The sequence below is a fragment of the Cryptomeria japonica genome, chromosome 1, assembly GCF_030272615.1.
Source record: "Cryptomeria japonica chromosome 1, Sugi_1.0, whole genome shotgun sequence".
NCBI lineage: Eukaryota > Viridiplantae > Streptophyta > Pinopsida > Cupressales > Cupressaceae > Cryptomeria > Cryptomeria japonica.
Genome location: NC_081405.1, coordinates 539,839,205 through 539,853,965, shown reverse-complemented (window position 1 = coordinate 539,853,965; position 14,761 = coordinate 539,839,205).

The following is a 14,761-nucleotide window of genomic DNA, read 5'->3' as shown; positions in this document are numbered from 1 at the left end:
CTATATTGTTGTACAGTTATAGGATTGAGTGAATTACTGAGTTCAAATAGATGCATCAAATAGATTACTGAGTTCAAATATATGCATCAAATAGATTACTGAGTTCAAATAGATGCATCAAATGATCTTTTTTTGTTTTCTTGCTCATTATTGTACAATTGTAATTGCGAGTGACATGCACTAATTTATGAGTTCAAATGCAAGTTTACTAGTAATTTATATGAGATAGATGGTATGTTTTTTCTCTTCATGCATGTATTGTTTGTGGGAAGAATTTGAATCACAAGAGTGGGTTGACAAATGGTTTTGTAGACTATTGGTTCCCATTGATACATATCAAATTCCCAAAGCACTAAAATTGAGCCAGATAGAGACATCAATGAATTTTAACCATGTATCTGACCTAGTGGATTCAGGTGATTTTTTGAGTTAAATTTTTTGCAAGTATTCTTTTTGGTTCATTTTGTTGTACATCACACTTTATTTTTGGTACTACTTATCACTTTATAAAATGCAGGTCATGTGTATGCAGTTGTTGCAGAAGAGAACAATGAAGAAGGAACAAATTACTATTTGTGTCGTTGTGTTGAGCCTAAAAGAAAATTGACAGCCACAATCATTGACGAAGAGGGTATTGAGTACCCAATAGGGTCTGTTTTCATGATAGGAACATGGCTTATGAGATACCCTATCAAGAATTCTGATGTTTGGTTGTTCGAGGACTTTGAAACACACATACATATTCTTCATTTCTCTAACCTTGTTGTTGTTGTTGGTATTTTGGTATGGTTTTATCATTTTTGTCAACACCTACTAAACACTTATCAACTCTGGCACTTTGGAGAATCAACAACATTCACCGGCAAGCAAGTGACTCATGTACAATCACCGATATCTGGTACACCGGCAAGATATAATGATCACCGACACTTGGAATGATATGGAAAATACATGGTTATGTCGAAAACATCATTTGGACATCTTGTCCTGGAGTTTTGTTCATTGGTATATTCATATTTGCATATTTGCTGTTACCGACAAATAGGTCCAGGGTTACACCAGTAGGTTTATCTTTTCCAGATCAACATGGCACGCTATGGAGATGATTAATTATTGTTGTAAATGCATTAAGCCGACATGTTCAATCGGTTATTGCACCAGATATTGTATTGTTTGTAAAATATTTTATTGTAATATCTTGTAGAGCCGACCTACAAAAATTGGTCTTAGGTTATGGTATAAATGTAAGATCTTATTTGTAAGATCAGATGTGGAATGCGAAAAAGGATTGTGTGAAGGTATATGCAAGAATAAGCAGAGCTATACATGCAAACATTATTTGAAGATTGAAGGAGGGTTTTTGTGAAGACAATCAGAACTACACCGGTACTAAATCTAGCATATGAAGATGCTATTTTGTGCAGTACATTCCTATTGGATTTAACCATCCAACTATAGTCAGTGTGACTCCCATTTTGTGATTGAGCAGTGAGCTCTAGGCGGTTGGCCTTTCTGCATGTGCAGACCCCATTTATGTACACTTACTATCTGCAGTAGTATCATCTGATTGTGGGTAAGGTTTCCCACCGTGGTTTTTCCCCTTACAGGGTTTCCACGTACAAATATTGGTGTTATGTGTTGTGGATGAATTTGTGTTTATGTTTCATGCACTAATCCTTATTGGTATAGCAATTAACTGTTAAAACTGTCTATCGACATATTGAACTGATTTACCGGTATTAAGCATTAAGTTGGTTAAGTTGTTTTTGGTTTGAATTTATTAGACAACTGATTCACCCCCCCCACTCTCAGTTGTCTCCAGGACCTAACAGTTACAACAAATATTCATTTGATGAAGTATTGTGGTAGACCTCATAACTAGATTTTATGGAAAGTTTGTGAATCTGACCACAAGGCAATACTTGACACAATACAGGTTAGAGCCGATCTTGAAGGCTCACTTGATTGATTCTAGTGTTCAGAGTAGAATGATTTTGAGAATTTTGTATATATCATTGACAAATTGTTCTATATTTATTTTTTGTATATATAAATGCCCATGAGTTGATTTGTACATGTTTAGGTGCATAATTTTGTATATTTAAATGACAATGAGCTGATTTTTACATATTTAGATGCCAAATTTTGTATATTAAAATGGCGATGAGATGAATCACACATATTGTAATGCCAAATTTTGTATAAAAGCCCATGAGATGATTTGTAAGAATTTTTTAGTATATTCAAATAGCCAAGTGTTGATTTGACCATATTTAAAGGCAAATTTTTGAATAATATGTGACTATTTTTTGTGTCTATGTTTTGAGTTTATGTGATGTGATAAGGTCAATCATGACCATTATTGATAAGGTCAATCATGACCATTATTGATAAGGTCAATCATGAGAATTCTTGATTATTGTATAATCATGGATAATTATTTGAGTCATTATCGGGTCATAAGAGTCATAGATTGAGTCTAGATACAATTTGAACAAAAAATGTCATTATTGTCAAAAAAGTTGTTAAGCAACTTGTACATCGCGTTGGTAGGGTATGACTCTTGAAGTTCCAATGCTTTGGGATGCATGAGAGAAACATGCCTAGTGTAAACCAACCCACTTGGACATGCTCGTGATGTCGATTTGTGCACATGATGAACCAAATGAATTCTAGCCTATATTGTAACTTTGCATTGCATGCAACTGACATTTTTTACAGTAGGGAAAAAAATGCTACCAATTGAAAATGGCTTTGAGTTGTCAAAATATGAGATAGGCAATTGTAGAGGAGCCTCACACATCCCCACAGGTTCAAACAGATCGATCATATGTGTCATGGATTGGAAGAAATAGTCCGTCAAAGTTTGACAATTTTTTGGACTCAGGGCACTTGAGAGATCGCGTCGGTAGGGTATGACTCTCGACGTTCCAATTCTTTGGGATGCATGAGAGGAGCATACCTAGTGTAAAAATTCCCACCCAAAGGCTCTCATGATGTCAATTTGTGCACACAATGAATCGAATAAATTCTAGCCTATCTTGCAACTTTGCATTGCATGCAACAGACAGTTTTTGCAGCAGGCAAAAAAAATGCTACCAATTGAAAATGGCTTTGATTTATCAAAAAAAGAGATAGGCCATTGTAGAGAAGCCTAATGTAACCCCACAGTTTCAAACGGATCGATCATATGTGTCCTGGATTGAAAGAAATAGTCCGTCAAAGTTTGATAATTTTTTGGATTCAGGGCACTTGAGAGATCGCGTCGGTAGGGTATGACTCTCGATGTTTCGACGCTTTGGGATGCACGAGAGGAGAATGCTTAGTGTAAACCTGCCCACCTAGATGCGCTTGTGATGTCAATTTGTGCACAAGATGATGATGAATACTAAGAGGGGGGGTGAATCAACATGCCTAAAAACTTAACCAAACTTTTAAACAATTTTTTAGTAGACCGGTATAGTAGTTTAAACAACAAACTGGTTAAAAAATAAACAAGCCAAATAGAAAATAGAGCATTCACCCACAAAACTACAATCACCATAACACAAGATATTTTGACGTGGAAACCCAAATGGGAAAAACCACGGTGAGTAAAACTCACAAGTCAACTATCTGCAGAATAGCAACCAGACCGGTTAAGATCTTACAATGTTCTTCACTAGAACAAATCCTGTTAGGAATCCAGATCTCTGTTAGGAGATAAGTCTTGTTAAATAATACCTTATTAAAGGATTTCTGATCCACAACTGTGAACCACCTTGTTAGGGGATTTACAATAGGCTTGACTAGGCCTACCCGGTTAAGGGTTTCAGACTTGTCGAAGAGATTAGTAATCAACAAGTGAATGATCTAGAAAGTAGCACAAAATGCTTGATTAGATCCTTGACAGTTCTTCGTTAATGCATTACAACATTACTTCAGTCTTCTATCCTTTGCACTCACAATCTCTGTAGTGAGATACCTAAATCACACATACCTAATCTTCTCTCCAATACTTCGCACATATGAACTCTCCAAAACCCTAGACATGATATCCTCATATAGGAATCCGATTTCATGTCAGTCCAATAAGATTAGACTACAATTTCCTAGGTACAGTGCATCTAGACATATTTGGTAACACAACACATAAACACCGCTAAAGTGTCGGTGGATGATAACTCATCACACTTTACAATTATACCGGTTTAGCACAGTATACTGATTACCGGTTAACGAATACAGACTAGAAAACTGGAGCATAAAGTTTTGATAAAAAAGATTAACTGTCGCTAGGGGTCCTCATTCCGCTTGAGGTCTTCATACCACTTGAGGTCTTCATACCACTACAACTAGTAAGCATCTCCTGCAAAACACCGATAGTCTTCTACAAATAAAGACTATACATACAATGGCATATAATACCGATGTGGACAACACAACACATATTACCGGTGGAGAATAACTCATACATAAAATAAGTGTGTGTCCATCAATGACAATCACAACTTAAACATTATCAAAATACCAACAGACGAACCAAATCAATTCTATCATATCTTGCAACTTTGCATTGCATGCAACTAACGTTTTTGTAGCAAGCGAAAAAATGCTACCAATTGAAAATGGCTCCGAGTCGTGAAAAACCAAGATAGGAAATTGTAGAGGAGCCTCACACAACCCCATAAGTTGAAATGGATTGATCATATGTGTCCTAGATTGGAAGAAATAGTCCGCCAAAGTTTGATAATTTTTTGGACTCAGGACACTTGAGAGATCGCACCGGTAGGGTATAACTCTCGACGTTTCGACGCTTTGGGATGCACAAGAGGAGCATTCCTAGCATAAAAGTTCCCACCCGAACGTGCTTGTGATGTCGGTTTGTTTACATGAGAACCAAAACTTGACCATTACGAGCATGAGGGTGCTCTTGCACCACACACATATTGCTGTTTATATTCATATTGTCGATTTTTGTTGTTTATATTCATATTGTTGATTACATAGGCAAATATTCATTTAAATTTATAAAAGGGAAGCCACCAAATATAGAGAATACACAATAATGAACCAAATACAATGAGTTTTGTAGGGTTAATTCAACATTTTAGAAATTTTATCAAATCATATTCCACGATTGCAATCTTTTATATCATAGATTTTTGTTGTTTATATTCATATTGTTGCTTACATAGGCAAATGATCAATTAAATTTATAAAAGGACATCCACTAAATACAAAAATACAAAATAATGAACTTAGTACACATTTATTGGATCAAATATCAACATTTATATATATCAAAAAAAGGCATGTCTGCCAAGTCAATACAAGTATTACAAAAATGTGGTATATGCCATGTCCAAATTGATATACATTCAAAATATAGAATATATCTACATGTATTGGTATTTCTATGACCACAACTAACACTATATGATCCTAAACTTGTGGTGGATCATCAAAATCGAGCCTCTTCGATGCAATACGCGGCTTTGAAGATGGCTGCAAAACCACAATTCAAAAGTCAAGTTAGAATTCTTTTGTAGAAAATAGTTCACAATTAACAACATAACTATGCATTTAACTATAATTCCTTTGTAATTGAAATGTAGATTACCTCATCGGCTGATCTTAGAGCTAATGTCTTTGCTCTCCTCTCCTTATCACTGTTAGCAGTTTTCTTGAAGACAAACTTAAAATGATCCATGTTATGGCCGAATCACGAAGGGGGCTATTGTAGATTAAATGTACAATTAAGAAAATGTACTAACATAAATACATCAAAAAAACTTAAAATCTATAATATAGAGAACAATGACGTATCGGTGCCTGAGATGCTTCTCGAATGGATTGAGGATGGCTCACCATCAATGGAGAAACTGTCACTATTACCTATACAAAAAATGATCAAAGATTAAATATAATTAATATAATGATAAGTATTGTAGGTTAAAAACAATTAATGTAATATATTAAACAAAAGTGTACCGTATCTTGAGATGCTTCTCCAGTGCATGGAGGAGAGCTCACCATTGATGAAGCAGCTATGGATATTTCCTGTATGAAAAAATTATAAGATTATAATTTATCACAATTTCAAATGTACATGTGCATATAATCATGAAATCAAGAAAATAAAGTAGAGATACATACCTCCGCCCTCTCTCGATCCACAGGCGAATTAGGTGCATTCAACAAATCCACATAGCTCAATGGCCGCTATACATGTAAAATAGACAAAAAACACTAATCAATCTACAAAGATTAACTAAGACTTGATTTCAACCTTTTCAAACAATTGTATGACTAAAAATGTGTTCAATTACCTTCTTCCCACATTTTGGCATCTCCGAGGAATTCTTTTGCTTAGGACGAGGCCTAGACGCGGAGGGGGTACCCTAAAAAAACAAAATTAACATGAGATATTAGTATAGATAATATATTAAACATATTTTTAAAAATCTAAAGTGAAATGACTTGCATACTCCATAAAAATAATACATAAAAAGGTTGTACAAAATATGATACTGTATAGCCTTGTAGGCCAAAATCGATCGCTGAGAGCGTGATATCATGAATCTGGGACATTTGGTCCCTTGTCAACACCTACAAACCAAAAATTGGACCAAGCAATAAAGATAGTTAGTATATCTTGTAATTTTTTGAATTCAAAGTGTACTATCCTATTTTAATATGTTACAAAATTTATACCTCAGGCATCGAAGTTGCAGCTGTAGTAACTGCGGGAGGAGTATGGGATACCATTGTTACATCTTGAAATGCATATTATTTGTCTCAATTTAAATCAACGTATAAATGAAAATTAATTTATGTAATTAAAAATTTAAAGTGACTGATAAATAAAATGTTATTAATTCAAACCAACACACCCGTGTCTACCACTGATGGGGATACAACATCTGCAACAACTCCTCAGTTAGCACCACATACTCAGTCATGCAGGTCTGACATATACTTCCACAAATCATGCATGAATGAGATGTGGATCCATCTGCAATGTCCTCGTCATCCGTCCCTAAGCATATCCCCGAGCAAGTGACACACATATATTGAATGGGCTCTCTGTCACCACTTGGAGCAACTAATGGCTCATCATCCAGTACAAGAGGGTGTGCTAACTATGTCCCATGCTGGATGATGACACCAGTCAATCCTGTGGCCGCCTAAAGAGTCTATAGCTCCATCAAATTTTTTATCTCTACTGGGACAACCTGATGCACCTTGGGTTTGGGTGCTAGGGGGTGATGACTCTCCAGGGCTACTCTCCTACGGGCTCCAAGTCTATCTTGGGCAGAGCCGCCACCTCTACCATGAAACTCTCTCACATAAAAATAGTTTGGCCGCACATTGAGGACAAACTCACATTATACTTTTCTCAAAAAATACAATGAGACCTCATAATTATTACAAGGTGGATCATCAAAGACCATCCACCACCTCTGCCAAAAATGATTCTTCATCTGCACATTGGTACACCAATGTATGAGAAACCTTTTCACATTAAGAGATAATGACTGACTAGTTTTAGGATCAACAAAAAGGGCACATATTTGTTGTTTACTAATAATTTTATTTTTCACTCCCTCATATGATAACCCACCAACATAGTACTGATGACACATATCCCTAAAGTTTCCCCATTTTGTAATTTGTGTGGAAACGAATGTGGCACCATTAGCTAATGTTTCTAGGCTAGTGGCGAGGGATTTATGATGCTCAAGCTCAGATGTTTTCAATTTATTAATCAATCTATTTATTTTTGACATGTTTTGCCCTAACTGATTAATCAATTGCTCTTGTGTTTCAGGTGTACGATCAAAAGGAGGAACTAGAGGTGTATCTTGTGGGTTTTATTTGGGGTTTTCAGGAGGTGCATTTTGTTGTTGTTGTTGTGGATTATCAAAATCTGGTTTTTGAAACCAAAAAAAAACCTAATCAAAATTAACGAAATTAAATTCAAAACGTAAAACAAATTGAATAAACGAGAAAGAAAGACAAAAAATAAGAAAAACTAACCTTGATCCATAGAGTTTGGTGGATAAATGAGGCAGCCCATTTGTGGTTTCATGGAGGAAATGGAGGAAACAATGCCATGGTCATGAGAAAATAAGACCTAGTTTTTTTTAAAAAAACTTTTTTTGACAGGTACCACGTACACGGTTCTTTAGGGCTTATGAGCGCATACGCACTCACTTTCCTAAAAGAAGCACACACACACACACACACTCACTTTCCTAAAGACAAGTGCATATGCACTATCTTTTTTAGGCTCGGGAACAACAAACCTAAGCACGTACGGGGTGATTTCAAATTTTAGAACCGTGTACGCGTTGCTTGTTTTTTCATTTTTTTTGGGTGGTGTCCACTTTTTTGACCACCATCTTTGTGCACATACCCTGCTACTATAGACATATCAAAGAATCTAGTATTTCACTCTAAGACAAAGCATATATCTATCAAGTATAAATTTTTGAAGGAGGTGGAAGAAAATGAGGTTAGATTGGTTTATGTGAACACTAAAGAGCAGATTGCAGATATCTTCACTAAACCTTTTCCTAAAGAATCATTTGAGTACCTGAGAGATAGATTAGGGGTTTCTACCCCTCCAATAGAGAACTGATTGATTCTTTTTGGCATTAGTCTGACATACATTATCAGAGATATCATTCATTTTGGATTGATGTGGGGATGCTACTGCTCAGGGGGAGTAGTTAGCCTTGTGATTTAGTGGTTTTTCATTTTTGCTTTTATATTTAGGGTAGATATTTGGCATTGATGTCAAAGGGGGAGAGATATTCATGTAAAAAAATTAAGGGATATATACATTAGGGGGAGAAATTTGCAGAACTTAATTGTGATATCATTTGGAGGGAGAGTATGTTTCAGAAATTCATTGCTATATTCTTTTATGGGAGATTTGTTTGGCATTTCTTAGCACTTGGATGTTTTTCACATCTAGTGTTGCCATTAATGCCAAATGGGGAGATTGTTGGCCCTTTGGAGGAATTGATTGTGTTGCATTGATGTTTTGTCATTGATGTCAACACTAGCTGTTTTGGTTGCTTTACCGACATCCTTCTGGTCCCGGTAGGTTGTTTGGTTTCTGGTTGGATTAGATCATGATGATTCAGTATGCTTTGATATGTTTGGGTTATAGAATTGACTTATTCATGCTACTCATATTCATGTTCAGTCAATTGGTTTTGATCTGGTGATCGGATGCTATCCTGTAGCTTGGTTTGCTATTCCGGTAGAGTTTCACTGACAAAGCATTGTTGAAGATCTTTGATGTTATGCATAAGTGGTGTTGGTGCGACTTCTAGTGGAGATTCAGGATTCTGATGGTGATCATGTTTTAGACTTGGTTGATTGGGGTCATTGCTTTAGCGTGTGTGGACCTAATTTGGGTCCCAATTTATCTAGGTTATGGACCGACATAATGTAACATGTGGATTGGACTTCTCGATTCATTTTCAGGATGTCTTATGGGTTGGATATTATTTTTTTGGTCTCGAGTCAACATGTTTTGTAATTATGTAATTGTTTTATTGTCTAGTCGTTGATCTTATTGTTTGTGGTTGAGGGTTTTTATATATATGATGAAAGATCTCATTGCAGATCATATAGCAAAGGGATATGAATATATAAGTAGCGAATAATATAATAATAGTTCAGGGAGAGGATTTGGTCGATCATTGGTGATCGAGTTGGGTTTATGTAAGAGGATTTAGTCCTCTTGTATTGAGCTTAACTAGAACTATACTCAGGCATAGGAGATGCTATCTTTGTAGTTCATTCTTTCTTCTGGATTGTAGTATGGATTTCTATGTAGTCAGTGAGACTCATTTTGTGATGAGTAGTGTGCTCTAGGCTATTGGCCTTCCTGCAAGTGCTGACCCCTCATTTGTAATTCACATACTTATTGCAAAAGTATTATCTGACTATGGGTAGGCTTCCCACTATGGTTTTTCCCTTTACTGGGTTTTCCACGTACAAATCTTGGTGTCATGTGGATGGTATTTATTCTCTGATTGTTGTTTATGATTAATTGGTTTATTTGCTATTTTGGTAATTATTTTATGAATTTTGGTATTGATCTTTTGGTTTCGGTATTAAAGTTTTAATTGTTTAAGGTTCTAGTAATCTGAGACAACTGATTCACCCCCCCTCTTAGTTGTCTTCCAGTTTTTTTAACTTGTCTAACACTTTTGCGGTCCTTGGTGTCTACCCATGCGGTTGTGGCTCATTTAAGAATCCACTCATAATCCCAAAAGGGGTTTTTTAATGCATCCAACACAAGTGTGGATACTAGGGAGAACTGTTAGTGTAGATACACGTCACCAAGTCATCATGACTTTTGCCTAACATATTCATTTATATAGCGGGCAAAAGAAGTACCGTTTGGGTCGTGCTCTCTCACTTGGCCTTATGGGCTACCTAGGAGACATACCCTCCTACCTAAATAAAAGATGATAACAATTTCTCTTACACCCAAGGTCCAATGGAAGGTGAGGGGAGAGGATACTTTCGTTATCAACTCTAGGGTTATAAACATAAACCATGCAAAGAGCACCAAACACTTCAAACAAGTTCTTTAACCCCAAATGAAAAAGAGATGTGACCCTAATTAGACTAAAAATCAAAAGACACACACCTAGATTACCCTTGCAACAAAAGATTAGTAGTTTTGATAGATTACCCCCACCTGTAAGCACACTAGTTAGGTAAATTTTAGAAATCTAAATCCAAATGTGAAAGGAGGGCCTTTGATAATACGATATTTGCTCTTTTTCAAAATAGTTACACCACTTCATTAGTCCAATGCAAGGGGCTAGGCTAAAATCAAATTGAAAACCCTAAAAATGAAAAGGATGCCAAAAATTAAAAATAAAAACATGATTATACTGAACGTAGATGCAAGTTCTGAACACAGATACAAAAATGTGAAGCACAGATGCGGAATTAGAGATCTGGAGCTTGCAAAATAGATAGAAAAATAGAAACGTGAAAATAGGCGACACATATGCGACTTATGGACAAAAACGTGGAAATATAAGTCACATACGCGATTCCTGGCAAACTTGCATCTGCAACAACATAAAATACAGAAACATGAAAATATCTAGCACATACGTGATTTATGATTGCAAATGCGAAAATATCATGCACAGACATTGTTTCAGGATATGAAACTGCAAAACCGATTAAAAAAAATAGAAAAGTGAAAAGAAAAAGCATAGATGTAGAAAAACCAATCGTAGATGTGCAATAAATCAGAATTATCACAAATCTGACCTGCAACTTCACAAAAAAGCTACATCTGCAAATAAAATGTTAGGAATAAAAGGGACAAGAGTCCCACCGGGTGTGGCAAAATGTATACTGTAAAAAATGATGATGAAAACTTATTGTAAAACCATAAAGATCCAACCACAAATAAAACCCTAGTTCTACAACCAAACATTCACCATACGCCAATGAAGATACCCAAGATCATGCAAATTCACAAAATAAAACAATATTACCATTCAAATGTCAAGTAGGGTTTCAATCTCCATTGATCTTGTTTGATATATTTGCTTCAAATTTTATGTGTGCACAAGAGCTCAACAAAGAAAGGATTGTGGTTGAAGACACTTGATCGCAAGGAAGCTTGATTACATAAGATTGGTTTACTGATTTTTGTGATTAGGGTTGATAATGAAGGAATCATCCTCTTATATAGAATACACTTTAGGAAATGGAGGGATAAGATTAAAAGGTGAAGAGGATAAATGGTTGGCTGAGATTAAAGGATAGGTAGAAGAAATAATAAAATAATGAAGGGGGTAGGTAAGAAAATAATTAAGAGATAAGTGACATGTGTCATAAAGGAAAAAGCTAATTAATTAATTAAATAAATAAAGATTTATTTAATTAATAGAAGAAAGTGAGGCCAATTAAACAAATAAAGATTTATTTAATTTAGGAAAAGGAAAATTTAAATAAATAAAAGTATTTATTTAAATTAGAAAAAGGCTAGAAGAAGTTAAATATATTAATTAAATAAATAAAGATTTATTTAATTAATAGAAGACTTAGGATAAAATAATTAAATAAATAAATTTTTTATTTAATTAAAGAGGACAATTTTAGGTGTCTACATGAAGAAACCATTAAATGGTTTGAAAATGTGACATGGAAATCTCTTCTTTTCATTGTTTTACCTATCACTTTAGAGATTAATAGATTTAACATGACATTCTATATTATACGTATAACCTTAGGGTATAATCTTCTCTTACAATATTTATGGATACATGCATTGAGTGATGTCTTATCTACATGTCACTGTAACATCAAGTTAATTAACAATAAGAAGAGATGAATAATGATAGATAATAACAACCCATGATTTTGTCAAATATTCAAGAAAGACAATTTTCCCATATCTAATAGGATACCTCGAAGAACTTCTCATAGCCCACTTGCACATCACAATAATCCAACTGACAATTGGGGTTCTCTAGATTTTGAATCACCAAGTCATAAGGGAAAATAATAAAAATATGAGAACCAAATATCTTCACCTTTGATCATATATCCTAATGTGCTTAAAAACTCACATTTGGATTCTCAAATGAGAAAACATTATAGTGAACCTATGATACTTCTAATTGGTCCAAGACTAGCCTTCATTCTAAATATTATTTACCTTCATCTAAATTGGTTGGTCACTATTACAAATTACATGACATTTGGATTGGCTACAATGGAATAGGTTTCTAGACTTGAAATAATAATTTACTATCAAATCTATCAAAATATTTAAAACACACAATACTAAGCAAGTAGGTTATTCATGAACCGTTAGTACTAATATTGAACTACCTTTGATTTTATCCTAAACTAGTCTATAATAGTTGTATGAACACATTCCCTCATTTTGACACTTTAAAAATATATTAGGATCTCATAGAATATCATGATAGAGGCTTCCCACATGTCTTTGAGATTTTTTCATATTTTGGGAAGACATTTCTTCACTAGGTAGTGATGATAATTTACCTAATCAATTATTCATAGAATGTTATCACACTTACAATTGGTGGCATTCAATACTGTTTATTTGAGCTTTGAAAACTCTTTTGAAATGCTCTTTGAAATAATATTAGCATTGTTCCCTTTGTTAAATGTTATACCTTAGATAGGTTGTCACAATCAAGTTAGAATCCATCCAAGGTTATGGAACCATACCAAAACATTGCCAAATCTTACCACCCTTATTTCTTGAGCATGCTACATGTTAGAGAATGAACTAATTCTAGGAACTTAGTGTGGTTCAAAATCTTTTCCCAACCTCCAACAATCACTTGGCCCTCCCTTTATTTTAACTTCTTTGTTTATTAGCAAAACACATTGGCAATAAAATCTCTAGATCATGAACCATATAAAATCCTCACCAAACAAATGAGAATGCCTTCTCACATTTTTACAAGCTTTTAAAATCCTATCGGTCTCTTACGAGATTGTGTCCAAACTTTTTCAAGAGAGCTAACAAATGTTTCAAAACCTCCTATGAATTCCAATACTCCTTGAATCAAGCTCTACTTAAAAAGTTAAAAAACCATTATTAGGAACCAAAAAAGTCTTGAAAAAATTGTCAGCTCTTGACATAGGTTTTGAAATCTAGAAAGAGTGCTGTCAACATGAAAACTTGGATCTTGTTGAAGAGGTTATAAAACCAACATCAAGCACCAACAAGGTTGTGAAAACCTTGTCTACTCTTCACAAATTTTTTAGAATATCTAAAAAATATTTCCAACAATAGAGCTAAAATTTGACAAAATGAAAAAATTATGAAACCTTTGTCAAATTCTAACAAGGTTTTGGAAATCTTGTCAACTTTAGATAGAGATTTCAAAACCTTGACAAAGGGTTGACGAACAAAAATTTAAAAATATTTAAAATAAATAAAAGGTTAGAAAAACCACATTAGACGGTGATGAGGTTATGAGAACCTTGTCGACCCCCAACATAGGTTTTATAACCCCTTTAAATGGTTGATGACAAAATAATTGGTCAATTTAAGATTTTTCCAACTTGTATTCTTAAGTAAAATTATAAAAAAAGAAGAAAACAACATGGGAGAAGGAGGCACATAAGAGAAATAGCCCACACAAATGATCTTAGATCAATTATTAACCATGGGATAAAGAGGAAAAAAACCAAAAAGAGTCTCAATAAAATTAACACCACATATTTGAGTTCAAATAGTATATAAATTTCTTAGTTAAACAAAGAAATCACAAACTTGTGGATTAAGCTATTCTTCGTAAGTTCATAAGAGAGATTAATATTAGAACATCACCATATACAAAGCCAATATCTAAAATCAATAGTGAAACCTTAATGCCTATTCCCTTTTTTCCTTAGTAAATTTTATGAGGCGATTAGAACCCTCCACTTATCATGTGGATTATTGTTTTTATTAGGAATTCATTGATAATTATTATATATTATGATTAGTAGAGATGTTTACTCGAGGCTCTAATGATATTATGTGATATTTGCAACAATGATTCTTGGATAAATTGTGTATTTTTTGTATCTTATGTGATATTATGTGAATGTTGGTACCTTGAGAGCAATAAATTTTAAGAGTAGAAAGATAGTAATGCATGATTCTATGGAAGTTTTCTTGAAATGAATCCGTCCCTATCTTTCTAAGTATAAAATAATTGTTCTTGTATTGATGTTCGTATTTCTCTCTTTC